The 15,827-nt window shown below is 42.9% G+C and overlaps 1 long non-coding RNA gene across 1 annotated transcript in view; it reads right to left on the bottom strand.

Moving 5' to 3' along the window:
* The window catches only part of LOC111773120 (uncharacterized), a 42,370-nt gene that overhangs the window by 9,464 nt on the left and 17,079 nt on the right, over positions 1-15,827 (bottom strand). The window contains exon 2 of the long non-coding RNA XR_011438094.1: positions 4,792-4,962. This is a non-coding gene — a long non-coding RNA (uncharacterized lncRNA). The remainder of the gene's footprint in view (positions 1-4,791; positions 4,963-15,827) is intronic.

Raw genomic sequence — 15,827 nt, 5'->3', positions numbered from 1 at the left:
AGTGAAAATGGGCCCCTGGAAAGAGAACAAGGCGCTGAAGGTGCTTTTGTCCTGGGGCATTTACCAAACCTGAGGACCACGGGCTTCAGTCTTTAGGGCCTGACAGGACGTGGTGAACAGAAATCAAAGACCCTTCTGCTATAAAGTGGGTCCCCCAGAGTTGTCCTTCAGGAGGAGGATGCGCCAGGAGTAACCCAGCCCCACACCACCAGGGCACTGCAAGAAAAGTTGCTTTAGCGCTAGGCAGACCAAGGTAGAAAAACTCTCTAAGAAGGTGGCATTGCAAGCCAGCCCTTGCACCTGCTTGCAGTGCCAATTCACACCCATGTTACAAAAACCTCCAGCTGTACGTTCAGATCAACCGGGACTGGCAGAGCTCCCTAATGCTGACAGCGCACATCCTTTCTGAAAGGATACCCTTTGTCCTGAGCCTTGGAATTCCCCAGACTTTCCTAAGGAGTATAAACAACTCGCAACGTCACTTACCACACAAGGAAACAAGACACCAGGAATGAGCGGCAGAGAAGGGATCCATAAAAGGTTCAGGTACTGAACTTATGAGACATTATAAAGTAACTATGCTTAATGTGTTTTTTAAAGATAAAACGGCTTGCAGATATCTGCAGGGAGTCAAATTTTTTAAATGACCTAACATTTGAAAAAGGCATTAATAGAATTTCTGGAAATAAAGAGTATGGAAACTGCGATTAACAATCAGCATGGAAGGAACCAAAGGGAGGATAGGTCAGGAGGAGTTATTCAGAATGTGGCACAAAACAGACAAAATCAAAAGGAGTTAAGCAACACAGGAGAGTGGAAGGGCCTAATGTAGGTCTAACCAGAGCTATAGAAGAAGAGGAAAGAGAAAAAAGGGGTAGAGGCTATATTTCAAGAGATAGGGCTCAGGACTTACCTGAACTGATAAGCGACAATCAAAAGATTAAAGAAGCTCAAAGATCTCAATCAAGATAAATTTTAAAAATCCCCCTCAGACACATTATAGTGAAACTACGAATCAACAATAGCAAAGTGTTAAAAGCAGCCAGAGAAAAATGGGTTGCATTCCAAGGAAAGAGATTAACAGCCGAGCTCGACAGTGGAAGCCAGAAGACAGTGCAACATCCTAAAAGGACAATGTCCTCAAAGGAAATCACTGCCAACATCCCACTAAAAATATTTTTCAAGAATGAGGATAAATTAAAGACGTTTTCAGATCACCAAACACTGAAAGTTTGCCACTAGCATCCCTTCACCAAAGGAAGGCCTACGAGATGAAGGAATGAAGAGCAATCAAGTGGTGAGTGTGTGTGGGCAAACTGAGCGAACTGTGTGAAACGACGATGATGATGGCTTATGGATTTAAACTGGCGGTATTTAAAATCTACAAGTAGAGCGTAAGTCAAGAGCAAGGTAAATGGAATTGCAAGTGTTCCAAGGCACCTGAATTGTCAGGAGCTTAAACCTATTGAGCCATTTTAGACTTTGGTAAGTGTGTATGTTGAACTCAGAGGAATAGGAACAAGGTGTGTTACTTTCGACCTAATGGGAAAAGGTTAAAATTTTTCCAAAGAAGGCCAAAAATGGGAGAAAATGAAACAAGAGGACAAATAGCTAAAAAAAAAATAAGATGAACGATACCTACGCTACATACATAACATATATATGAATATCACATACATATCTCCTATGTACGCACACAAAATCAATTAAAAGAATGTTTTTTAATCCAACTATTTGCTACTTACATGAGACCTGTCTAATATATAAGATGCCAATAGGTTGAAAATATTTTTAAAATTAACAATTTACTGAAAATAATTGCTGCTATTTTCCGTTAAATCAGATGACTCTGCCCGGGGTTTCTGACCCAAGCTGGCTGAAACAACACGTTGCGTCACTGGGCTCCAGACGGGTGCCAGCACAGTGTGGCGCTCGCCAGGAACACAGCATTCCAGCCCTGTGCTCATAGCCTTGTTGACCAAGCCTTTGGGGTCATATGTGCCTCTCTGTCTCCCCTCAGATTAGGGTGCTGCCCAGGAAGCCACACTTAGGAATGGCAGAAGACACTTCCGTGCGGGAAAAGAGGCATTCCGAGAAACAGAGCCTGCTGTTCATTCTTGTTCTCAACCCTCTAGCTTCCGATGTGCATGTTTTCCCGTCCGTTCTCTGTATCTTTGGCGGGGTTTCGGTGCCTTACCCTCTGTCTCAGCAGGTGGAGAAGGAGAGGATAGGATGAGAATTACCCATGGGCCTCTGCTGAACCACTTGCCATGATTCCCGAACACCTGGCACTTGCCAGGCTGTGACAGCGGAAAGGACCTGTGTAGTCTGGGTAAACTGCCAGAGAATCCTTGAACCCCATCACCTCAGGCTGAGAGTCCTGCTCTGTATAAACCACTGCCCAAATATTGATGCAAGACTGTGTCCAAGTGCTTTATAAACCACATCGCCTCCACTCTTGCCCTCGTCAGCAGTGTGCTCCCTTCTGCTTGGAGAACAACGCACAGCGAGAGATGGCCAAGAAGGGTTCTGTGAGGTCCGTACAACGTGTCCTCACCCCAGCCTGCCCGAGGAAGGAAAGGTCACTGTGTTTTTCCTACAAGGAGCGAAGAGGAGAATGACTCAGCTCTGGGAAAAGGACACATTTCATATCATTTCCAGGCTCTGCAAATCTATTACCATGTCAAAAGGTCCTTTCCTTTCCTCTTCACATATGATAACCTGGAAAAATAAACCTCTAAGGAGGCTCCTAGCAACAATTCTCTGTACAGAAGGCTTCTAGGTGAATGCTTTCCTGCGGTATCTCTATTCTCTACAAGGGGCAAGCACTACTGTTATTATCAGGAAATGACAGCAAGCATTTTGGGTAAATGGAGATACAAGTGCTGCCTCCTAAGTCAAAACAGTGGGGGGCCCAGGACTCCTCCAGAAAGGAGTTTCCAACTGCTGGCGGTGAGTGTGGAGAGCTTTCTGCTGTTGAGGGCCACTGGCCCACTGGAAACTCAGGACCATGTAACTAAAGGCTACTTAATTTAGCATTGTGTGTGAGTATGTGTATACGTATGTATGTATACACATGTACACGTGTGTATATATACACAGTATATACACACGATATATACACACAATATATACACATATATACACACATAATATATACACACATGTATATACACATATATACACACTATATATACACACATGTGTATACACATATATACACAAATATACACACTATATATATACACATATATACACACTATATATAGACAATATATAACATATATATACATATATACACAAATATACACACTATATATATATACACACATATAAATAAAGAGAGAGAAATACCTCATTCTTCCCTCAGCTAGTTTTGAAACTAGGAATAGAGAAAAAAATAATCAAAATATGTGCCACAAATAATTAAAAAGCTATTTCAATCCCATATTGTGCCCAGGGATATTTTAAATCTTGATGGGCAAAAAATATAACTCATTGGATAAAACGATTTCTTTGGCAGGTCCTTATGCTTCCACCCCTAGTGATCGTGCGCGGTGAGGGCAGGAACAATGCCCAACCTTTTCAGCTGCACGTTCCTAAGGCCGAAGCCAGGGACAGGCCGTGGTGGACTCCAACAGCTACACGTTGGGGGAATGAAGCCTGGTCATCCTACACCTCTCACTTCTGCCTTGCGCCACCCCCCACTGTCGCGCCACAGCTCTTTCTCCACCTATCTTTCCTGCTCCATAACCCCCAGGACCTCGTGACCTGGAACCAAATGCTGGTGACTTTTAAGGCAAAACATGATCAGTGGGACCTGGTCAACCATTGAAGTAGCCCTCATTCCTCTGCAGCTTGGGGGGAATTCCAGGCTCGCACGGCCATCTGCTTCACCCAGAAAAGGTCAAATCAGGTCATTCCCCAACAGACCCCCAAAACTACTACAAGTGGCATGAAGCTCTCCTCATGAGTTCACTGTTCAGAGGCCTCAACTCCCAGGGCAGTCAGACCCCTCAACAAAACCTCTGATCCTCCAGACCATGATTTTTCCTTGTTACTTTTTGACCACAACTTTCAGTAAGAAACATTTCACATTGCAACCCTGTCAGACACATGTATGTACGTTACTGAAACCCTTCCTTTGCACAGTGTACTCTGATATGGCCGCATCCATTCTGCTTAGTTCTGTTCTACTCTATTCTTTTTTTTTTTTTTGCTGAGGAAGATTTGCCCTGAGCTAACATCTGCTGCCAATCTTCCTCTTTTTTTGCTTGAGGAAGATCAGCCCTGAGCTAACATCTGTGCCAGTCTTCCTCTACCTTGTATGTGGGATGCCTCCACAGCATGGCTGAAGTCCACACCCAGGATCTGAACCCACAAACCCAGGCCGCTGAAGTGGAGCACACAGAAGTTCAGCCATTTGGCCACAGGCCAGCCCCTACTCCACTCTTTTTTTTCATGCTGCTTCTAACCCACAATATTGATTTCTTTTTTTGAGGAAGGTTATCCCTAAGCTAACCTCTGCTGCCAATCCTCCTCTTTTTTGCTGAGGAAGACTGGCCCTGAGCTAACATCCATGCCCATCTTCCTCTACTTTTTATATGTGGGATGCCTGCCACAGCATGGCTTGACAAGCAGTGTGTAGGTCTGCACCCAGGATCCAAACCGTGAAACCCCATGCTGCCAAAGTGGAACGTGCCAACTTAACTGCTGTGCCACCAGGCCAGCCCCACAAAATTGATTTTTTGAGCCACTAACGGTCATGACCTGCAGTTGAAACACACTGACCTAAACTGACCCCTGTACAGCATCACCGCCCCGGTCTTGTATTCACAAGATCATAGGTCTCCAGGAAGCCCCGGGTCAAGCAGGCTCCTAAGCCAAATTTAGGGGCTCCGACTATAACCAGACGAGCTTCAGGAATGTGGTGATGAGCTGGCTTGCTCACTGTGCCGTTTCCTATGTAAAGAAAGATAGAACAGAAGGGAAAGAAATTAGCAATTTTACTTGCCAACTGTGTGCTAGGCATGCTAGGTACTTTGCATGAATGGCTTTCCTTCACCCCTTCAACAACTCTCTATGGTAGGCACCATCCCCACTTTAGAGGTGAGAAAACTGTTGGGCACAGATGGAAAGTAACATGCCTAAGGCCACACAGCTAGAAAGGAACAAAGAGATGGCCAGCCTGTGTGAGCCCACAGGCCACCATGCTCATCTTCCTGACTATACTGCATCAGCCACAGGAAGGGTCCTTCCCTCTGACCCTTCTCCCTTGTGTCTGTCCACATGCGGCATCTTACTCCACATCTGGCCTTATGTCACCTCCTCCAGGAAGGCCCGTCCAAGAAGCCACTGTTTATCAGCCTCTAGATATACGACTGGTACTTTATTTTTCCACGAGGTTCTGCAGCGTTTGGTCATTGTGTGTGCAGTATGTGCACAGTCAAGTGTGTACGAGTGTGTGCAAATGTGTGTCTATTGCTCTTCTGCTGCCGAGATCACACGTGGGCTTTCAGTAAGCAGGCACTTGCAGTTCTTGGAGCTGCACGCCAGGCTCTGTAATTCTCTTTTCTGGCGCCTCGTCTGACCCAGCTGCTTGAGAATGAACTAGCTAGAGCGTTGCCAGCTATTTTTAGTGCCTTCCAACGCTGACCTAGGCTGTTCGCTGAGGAGGCGGCAGGAGCTGAGAAGGGCTACGTCAGCCTCATCAAAACAACTTCTTAGGCAGCTCACTGCCTGCAGCTTGGGGACAAGGGCTGAAAATAAGAAATCATACGTACAGAGCTTTCCAAGTGGGGAAAATAAAGAGCAGACAACCCAGACTGCCCACCAGCAATCCAGAATGCCACCTTAGCCAGCTGAGGCCGTGGGGGAAAAGGGAGTAAAGAACATAGAGACGGCAGGTAAGGGCACCCCAAAAAATCTCTCAGCCAACCAACCCCTAAGAGCAAAACAATGAAAAGACCCAGAGCTTGGCTCCCCTCCCTGCCCTCCTCCATGAGCTTTCCTCAAAGGTTTTCTGGTTTACATGGTACTGTGGGAAACCGGGAGCAGCTCGCCCAGGCCCTACACTTAGAGAAGCATTCCGCACTCACACCCTGGTAAGGAGGACTGGGCCTCATAGATACAAGGCAAATTCCTTTGGTTGGAACATGTCCTTCTTCAGACTGGAATACTCAAAGCCGTCTAACTGCCCAGGTGTCAATTTAGTGTATATCCTGATCATTGGATCACTTTTAAACACTTTTCTACATCCATTGGTTTAAAGATATGTAGAGAGAGTATAGATACATAGAGATAGATGAAATATATATGTGAATACGTGGAATATCCAGAAAGATGTATGGAGATTATACTCAACACTTTCACTCTGAGATCCACATTAGGGATGACAATTAGTACTTTAGAGAAAATTTGTCTTTCAGTTCTTCTATTTGGGTGAATTCACAAACATTTGCTCAAAGGAGGTCTGGCCAAATAGAACAAATCAGGCCTTTTTGAATCTATTGAACCAGTATTTTTGTCTTGATTTAATAGAGTAAAAGTACCTAGTTTCTCAGCTTTCCTCTCTTTTTCAGAGAAATATGACAAAAATATTGATGTTTTACAGTACAGCCAATGGTTCCTTTTTTGTTTTCTCAGCTTAGCCCAGATCTGAAGATTGATATGCCTGTGTCAGAGCCAGCTTCTTTTCAAGAGGTTTTGACGTTTAAATAACCCATCTATCTATGAACACATTTCTTCATAAGAGGTAGTAGTGTCCATTCCAAACAAATTTTTAGCATTATCAATGAGCTGATTCTTATGATAAAATATCAAATGTGAGAAGGAATTCATTTTCACCCCATTCCAAATGAAACTCAAAATTCATTGTTTATAGTATATTTCTTCATACCTAAAAATAACTAATATTTAATATCATCAAATATCTAGTCAGTGTACTAATTTCCTCAATTGTCTCATAATTCTTAAAAATCTATTGGAAGCACACATGGAATATTCTCCAGTACAGATCACATGTTGGGCCACAAAACAAGTCTTAATAAATTTAAGAAGACTGAAATCATTATCAAGCATCTTTTCCAACCACAATGATATGAAACTAGAAATCATTTACAAGAAGAAAAGTGGAAAACTCACAACTGTGTGGAGATTAAACAGTACCTACTGAGCAACCACTGGGTCAAAGAAGAAATCAAAAAATATCTTGAAAAAAATGAAAATGGAAATACAACATAGCAAAACTTATAGGATGCAGCAAAAGCAGTAAGAGGGAAGTTCGTAGAGATAAATACCTACATTAAGAAACAAGAAGGATCTAAAATAAGCAACCTAACTTTATACCTGAAGGAACTAGAAAAGAACAAACTAAGTCCAAAGTCAGTAGAAGGAAGGAAATAAAATTGCAGTGGACATAAATGAAATAAAGGCTAAAAACACAACAGAAAAGATCAATGAAACTAAAAGCTGGTTTTTTGAAAAGATAAACAAAATAGACACACCTTTAGCTAGACTCACCAAGAAAAGAGAGGACTCAAATAAATAAAATCAGAAATGAAGGAGGTATTACAACTGATACCATAGAAATAGAAAGGATCATAAGAGACAGTATGAACAATTACACACTAACAAATTGGACAACCTAGAAGAAACAGATAAACTCCTAGAAACATACAACCTACTAAGACTGAATCATGAAGAAATAGAAAATCCGAATAGACCAATTACTAGTAAGGAGATGGAATCAGTAATCAAAAACCTCACAACAAACAAATCCAGGACCAGATGGCTTCACTGGTGAATTTTGCCAAACATATAAGGAAGAATTGTTACCAGTCCGTCTCAAGCTCTTCCAAAAACCAGAAGAGGAAGGAGTACTTCTAAACTCATTTTATGAGGCCAGCACTACCTGATACCAAAACCAAACAAAAACACTACAAGAAACAAAAAGTACCGCCAATATCCCTGATGAACGTAGATGCAAAAAATGTTCAACAAGATATTAGCAAACCAAATTCAACAATACGTTGAAAGGATCATACATCATGATCAAGTGGGATTTATTCCAGGAATGCAGAGAAAATTCAACATCCACAAATCAATCAATGTGATACACCACCTTGACAAAAGGAAGGGTAAAATTATATGATCATCTCAATAGATGCAGAAAAAGCATTTGACAACACCCTTTCATGATTAAAACTCTCAACAAACTGAGTATAGAGGAAACATACCTTAACATAATAAAGGCCATATATGACAAGCCCACAGCTAACATCATATTCGTGGGAAAAAACTGAAAGTTTTTCCTCTAAGATCAGGAGCAAAACAAGGATGCCCGCTCTCACCACTTTTACTCAACATAGTACTAGCAGTCCTAGCCAGAGAAATTAGGAAAGAAAAATAAAGAAAAGGCATGCAAACTGGAAAGGAAGACGTAAAACTGTCGTTATTTACAGGTGACATGATACTATATATAGAAAACCCTAAAGATCCCACCAAAAAACTGTTAGAACTAACAAACAAATTCAGGAAATTTCAGGATACAAAATCAATACACAAAAGTTGGCTGCATTTCTATTCACTAACAATAATCTACGAAAAAAAGAAATTAAGAAAACAATCTCATTTACAATAACATCAAAAACAATAAAATCCTTAGGAATAAATTTAACCAAGGAGGTGAAATAACTGTATACCGAGAAACATAAGAAACTGGTGCAAGAAATTGAAGATGACGCAAATAAATGGAAAGAGACTTCGTGCTCATGAATGGAAGAATCAATATTGTTAAAACGTCCATACTACCCCCAAGCAGCCTACAGATTCAATGCAATCCCTATCAAAATTTCAATGGCATTTTCCACAGAAATAGAGCAAACAATACTAAAATTTGTATAGAATCACAAAAGACTCTGAACGGCCAAAGCAGTCTTGAGAAAAAAGAACAAAGCTGGAGGCATCACACTTCCTGATTTCAAACTATATTATAAAGCTATAGTAATCAGGACGGGATGCTATTGGCATAAAAACAGATATATAGATCAACGGAACAGAATAGAAAGCCCAGATATAAACCCATGCATATATGGTCAATTAATTTATGACAAAGGAGCCAAGAACACTCAATGGGGAAAGGATAGTCTCTTCAATAAGTGATACTGGCAAAACAGTACAGACACATGAAAAAGAATGAAATTGGATCACTATCTTATGCCATCCACAAAAATCAACTCAAAATGGATTAAAGGCTTAAACCTAAGACCTGGAACTATAAAACTCCTAGAAGAAAATACAACCTCCTTGACATTAGTCTTAGCAATGGTTTTTTGGATTTGACACCAAAAGCAAAGGCAACAAGCAAAAAGATAACAAAAGGAAAAATAGGTGGGACCACATCAAACTAAAAAGCTTCTGCACAGCAAAAGAAACCATCAATAAAATGAAAAGGCAACCTACAGAATGGGAGAAAATATTTATAAATCATGTACATGATAAGGGGTTAACATCCAAAATACATAAAGAACTCATACAACTCAACAGGAAAAAAAATCTGATTAAAAAATGGAGAGAGAAACTGAATAGATATTTTTCCCAGGAAGACATACAAATGACCAACAGGTACATGAAAAGATGCTCAGTATCACTAACCATCAGGGAAATGCAAGTCAAAACCACACTGAGCTATGACCCCACACTTGTGAGAATGGCCATCACCAAAAAGACAAGAGATAAGTGTTGGCGAGGATGTGGAAAAAAGGGAACCCTGGTGCACTGTTGGTGGGAATGGAAGTTGGTGTAGCCACTATAGAAAACAGTATGGAGGTCCCTCAAAGAATTAAAAACAGAACTACCATGTGATCCAGATTCCACTTCAGTATTTATCCAAAGAAAATGAAATCACTATCTCAAAAAGATATATGCACCCCCATGTTCATTGCAGTATCATTGACAACAGTCAAGACATGGAAACAACCTAAATACCCTTCTATGGATGAATGGATAAAGCAAATGTGGTATGTATACACGATGGAATATTATACAGCCATAAAAAGAAAATCCTGCCATTTGAGACAACATGGATGGACTTTGAGGGTATTATGCTAAGTGAAATAACTCAGAGAAGACAAAAACGGTGTTATATCACTTACATGTGTAATCTTAAAAAAAAAAAGCAAACACATTCATAGATACAGAGAATAGACTGGTAGTTGTCAGAGACAGGAAGTGGGGAGTGAGTGAAGGTAATCAAAATGTACAAACTTCCGCTTATAAGGTAAATGACAATGTACAGCATGACGACTATTGTTAACAATGCTGCATTGTATGTTTGAAAGTTGCTAACAGAGTAAATCTTAATGGTTCTATGGAAAACAATTTGGAGATTCCTCAAAAAATTCAGAATAGAACTACCATACGATCCAGCTATTCCACTGCTGGGTATCTATCCAAAGAACTTGAAAATACAAATGTGTAAAGATACATGCACCCCTATGTCCACTGCAGCCTTATTCACAATAGCCAAGACTCGGAAGCAACCTAGGTGCCCATGAAGAGGTGAATGAATGCATAAAGAATGCATGGTGTATATGTGGAACATATACACAATGGAATACTACTCCGCCAAAAGAAACATTGACACCCGGCCATTTGTGACAACATGGATGGACCTTGAGGGTATTATGCTAAGTGAAATCAGTCAAAGGAAGAAAGTCAAATACCATATGATCTCACTCATAAGTAGAAGATAAAAACAACGACAAACACATAGCAACAGAGATTGGATTGGTGGTTACCAGAGGGGAGGGGGGGAGGGCGAAAGGGGTGATTAGGCACATGAGTGTGGGGATGGATGGTAATTAGTCTTTGGGTGGTGAACATGATGTAATCTACACAGAAGTCAAAACATATTACGATGTACACCTGAAAGTTATGTATTGTTATAATCCAACATTACTGCAGTAAAAATAAATAAATTAATTAATTAAATAAATAAAAAATATTTTAAAAAAGAACTTTGTATGGACTTTGACCATGGTCTTTTCCTGTTGCTCATAGTTAAGTGAAATGAATTTTCCTTTTACTTTTGCAAAGGATGGATAGCCAATAATAGTTTTTCTAGCCTCACATATCTAGAGCTCCTCCTGTTTGTTGTTTGTGATAAGAAATATGGCCTTAATACTTTCTGAAATATGCTCCAACTTACCTCACCTGCTTTCCTTCATCCCCTCTTTCCTCTGTCCCTACTGTCATTTTCTGCTCAATTTCCATGCTACTCCCAGCCCTGTTTCCTCAGCGTAGTATTAAGAAAGCTTAGCAGGAGAAGGAAGAGCATGCGCAGTAGTGATCAGATGCAGCCCATAAAGCCTAAGAGATTTACTATCAGGCCCTCGCCAGAAAAGTTTGCCAATCCCTGTCCTAAAGCAACGACCTTTCTCTGGAGGGCTGCTCCCCATCCCATGGGGTCTGGATGCTGCTGTCAACCACCGTGCACCATGACAGCGGGGAGATGGGACCCAAGCAGGAGTCTTTCCTGGAGGCCATACGCAGAGAGTATGGGAGGTGCTATGGGCTTCGCCATGGGTGTGCGGACCTCAGGCTGCTGGTGGCCACTGCTCTGAGCCACAGGGAGGAGGCTCATTTCCAATGACGGAAAAAAAGGCTCAGGTTTGGAAGGAAGTTGGGATAATTAATGAAACCTCTGAGTCAAGCTGAAGCAGCTACACCCCTGAGCTTTCCAGCTACGTGAGCCGATAAATTCCCTTTTCTGCTTGAGCTCGTGTGAGGTTGATTCTGATGCTGCGACCCCAAAAGCCCAGACTAACACAACTGTATAAATGAAAACACATGGATATGGGCATTTATAGGATTTTTCTCAAATTATTCCCTACTAACTCTGGGGGGTTTTTAGCTATAAGAGGATTAAAGACTAGTAAAAGCTTAAGAAGGGATGTAAGAGAAATTGCTTTGTGAGCAAGAGAACACTGCAGCTAAGGTTTTGTAAATTAGTCTAAATTTTTAAAAAGTAGCCACTAAATAAGTTCAGCTTATGGTTTGTAACTAGAATGAAGGGAAGTAATTGGGTTAGTGAGAAAACTAACATCGTGTGGGCCAGCGTTGGGAGAGTTTGAATTAGAAAATATAAATGCCTGTTTTGTGGGATGGAACCAATCAGAATCAAAAAATCAGAATTTTTGAAATTCTGGAACAAGGATCTACTGCAGAAACCCTGATAAAGACAACAGCTTGGGAGCCACTGCTCTAATATGGGCATCTTAACTCTTTAACAATTAACGTGTATTTTATATTTTGCTTACTTTGGGGTTTTGTAGATGATAAAGGTTCAAAGTCCTCATTTCTGTTATCTGTATTCAAACCAGCACCAGATGGTCTCACCGATGCTGCAGAAAAACTTCTCAGTTGATTTCACCTAGTCGTAGCCAAGATCTAGGTAAATTTTTTAGATCTTTTATACCAAAGTCAGATCCAAAACAAACACTAACAATGACTGGGGTGTCAGAAAGGCATGGAACAAACATTTAAGGCTCATTAAGATGTTTAATGATATATCAGAGCAACAGTCTCTTTATCTTGACGAGGACGGTGAACAAAAATCTGACCCAGATAAATAATTTAGAGTTGGCTCTAATTAGCTCCTGATGTGTGTCTCTGGGCACTAAAATCATTCATGTGTAAGCCGACAGATGCCAAGCCCTCAGGCTCTTGAAGGCAGCCTCCTTTCTGTCTTCCTGAGCGGGTGAAAGTACCAGCAAATGCTCTCAGACACAGAGCGGGGCAACAACAAGCCCAGGATGGCCACACACTCACCTTACGAGCCCACAGATGAGACAGACCCTCAGTGGTTCTGTGGAAAGGACCCCAATGGCCGTCAGTGCCACAGGTGGGAGCCTCTGGGCCCCATCCACGAGGGACAGCCGACTCCAGATCTGTGCATGACCGCCCTGGCATTTGTCCACACAGTGCTGCTTCATGCAGGAACAGAGACGTGTGAGGAAGAGGGCAGGCCAGCAAGAAACAAACCCCTATCGTTTTCTCTTCTTCTGATCCTTTACAAAAGAGCTCCTTTCTGTATAGTTTTCCTTAAAGTCTCTGAAACCGAAGGGAGCTCGTTCTTGATCTGAATGAGAAAGGGAATCATAACAATGCCTGTCATCCTGGGTTTCGCTCAATTTGTCCCCCAACAGTAAATGCCATTCTCCCTAATTTGATCTTCTAAGAACTGAACTGGGCCACTTCCCAGACAGCTCTAGGAGCTGGCTAAAAATCAGAACTTGGGTCACAGACTGGAAAATGATGCTTTGAATTAGCCTCTTGGCTTCCCCACAGACCCTGTCTGCAACCACTTCCTGGAAGCTCGGGGTGACTTGTAGCAAAAGTTTTTGTATTCACTTCCTATCTTAACCCAGCCTAGAAAGAGCCTCCCACCAAGGCCCTTAACAGCAGCAGCAGCAACAGGCAACAAACCAATTTGACAAACGTCATCCCCTTTGACTTCACAGCAATCCTGTGACCGAAGACAAGTACTGTGGCCTTTCTGTGGACTAACAGACCGAGATTCAGACACGTTAAGCAGGAAGGGGAAGGAGCAGGCCCTTGAAATTCAAGTCTGTTAGCTCTAACTCAATTCAAGGATGTGGGCCCTGATGTCCAGAGAGGTTAGATCACCTGCCCAAGTTATCTCAACTAATTAGCTACAGACCCTGGAGTTAACTAGTTAAATAACTAGTGGAAGCAGAGAAATCTTCCTCTCAAATGTTAATAGGAGGCTAAACCCTAGTAGCTGGTGTTTTGTCCATCTCCTGGAGGATGGAATGGCTCTGCTCTGTCCTGCTCCAGAGCGCTCCTTGGTGACAGAAGAGGGACATGGATTTTAACTTGACAGAAGAAAGATGATTGTCTAACGCTTACCGTCGTCAATCTTATACCTCAGAAGGAGAGAGAGGGTCATGCAGAGATCGCCTAAAAATGTAGGCCATCCAGGGAGACCCAAGCCACGGTGGGCTCAGAAAACTTCTCAGGTCCCTTCCAGTCCCAAGGTTTGTGTGAGTCCCCGGAAGAGCCAGGAGGAAGGAACGAGGCTTTGAAAGCAGAGGTGATGACTCAGTGAGGGTGATGCGGCATCTTCAGTCTGGATGGCGACCAGAGAATAAGGAACAGATTTTTCTTTATTTTCCAAGATGCTGGCAGGGAGAGCAGAGGGGAAGACAGTAAGAATTAATACAATTGGAGTTGGAGACAATAGAATGGGGGAAACAAGCAAGTAGGGAGGAGAAGAAAGAGAGGAACAGCTTATGTGTCCTTCGAGAGAACCATCGGAAGGGGCGCTACATCTCAAAACCGAGAAAACCTGATCAACTCAACCCCAGGTATTCCACAAAAAAAGAGAAGGTATCGCCTAATTTTTAAAAATTCAGAAACTTATTTTTAGTCTATTTCTTCATTTCTTCCGTGCAGAAATATCCAACCAAGCATCACGAGTGGTCTTGTGGGCTGGCTAATTGTGACCTCCAAGAAAGATACATCAAAGTCCTCACTCCCAGTATCTCAGAACGCCACCTCACCTGGAAGCAGGGTTTTACGGAGGGTAACCAAGTTAAGATGAGGTCATGAGAGTGGGCGCTAATCCTTATGGCTGGTGTCTTTATGAAAAAGGGAAATTTGGACCGAGAGACGGACAGGCACACAGGGAGAAGGCCATGTGACAGAGGCAGCAGAGATGGGGGGCATCTACAAACCAAGGAACGGCAAAGATTGCTAGAAACCACCAGAAGCTGGGAGAGGCTGGAACAGAGTGTCCCTCACAGCCCTCAGGAGGAACCGACCCTACACACCTTATCTTGGGCTTCTGGCCTCCAGAATTATGAGGCCATACGTGTCTGTTGTGTGAGCCCCCCAGGTTGTGACACTGTTACAGTAGCCCTAGCACACCAACACAGCTGGCCGTTCCGGGTTTCACTTTCCTGCACACGCACTTTATAGTAACGGCCCGGGGTGCTCCGAAGTCATGAAGCCCCAAAGGAAGTCAGACAGGAAATAATCACAGAGGTCACTGAGGACAGCTCCTGGTTTACAGACAGGTAAATCGAAATCCAGGAGAAGGAGTGACTTGCCCAAGATTGCACAGAGGCAGAGCCATGAGTGAAACCCAGGCATCCTGGCTTCCAGGCCGCAGCTCTTTCCACCGAGACCTGATTGCACCCAAACTGCAAAGACAGCCCTTGAAGAATTGCACGCTGCTGCCTTCATCTTAAGTGTGACACCTGAGGCTGCAATTCATCACGTCTCATGGCCTGACCACTGAGAGACGGGGTCATTTTACTCTCTAGGGAGTCTGACCAGGGGCTGCATCAGGGAGGTCAGAGCTGGAGGACCAGACGCACCTGCTGTCTGCAGACACATCGGATTGTGGTCCTTCCCAGCTGCTTCCTTTGCAGCCTCGCTCAGATGCTCAAGCCGCACAACTGGGAGGGCAGGAGAGGAACCCATTCCACCTCAGCTCAAATGCCGAGACAGAACCAGCGACTGCAACACACATTTGCACAGGATCTTATGGAATTCAGCTCCGACGCCCAGGTAAGCGCTCAGGGATGCAGGCATTTCTTTCTTCTCCTCTCCAACTATATGAAAAGATAGTCCTGGGCTACTTATCTTCAGCCGCATAGATTGGAGAGCACGGGGCCAGAGTTTTAAAGTGGCTTATCCCCTCAAGTCAGAAGGCATTGGGGTTGGTCCCCTCTCCAGAAGTCCTCAAAAAGTGCAAGAGGAAAAGAACTTCTTCACAAAGGGGGCTCCAGCAGACCCTT

The sequence above is a fragment of the Equus caballus genome, chromosome 4 (genome assembly GCF_041296265.1).
Source record: "Equus caballus isolate H_3958 breed thoroughbred chromosome 4, TB-T2T, whole genome shotgun sequence".
Classification (NCBI taxonomy): domain Eukaryota; kingdom Metazoa; phylum Chordata; class Mammalia; order Perissodactyla; family Equidae; genus Equus; species Equus caballus.
The sequence above is the reverse complement of the archived record's forward strand: the minus strand, read 5'-3'. Positions and strand labels throughout refer to the sequence as shown.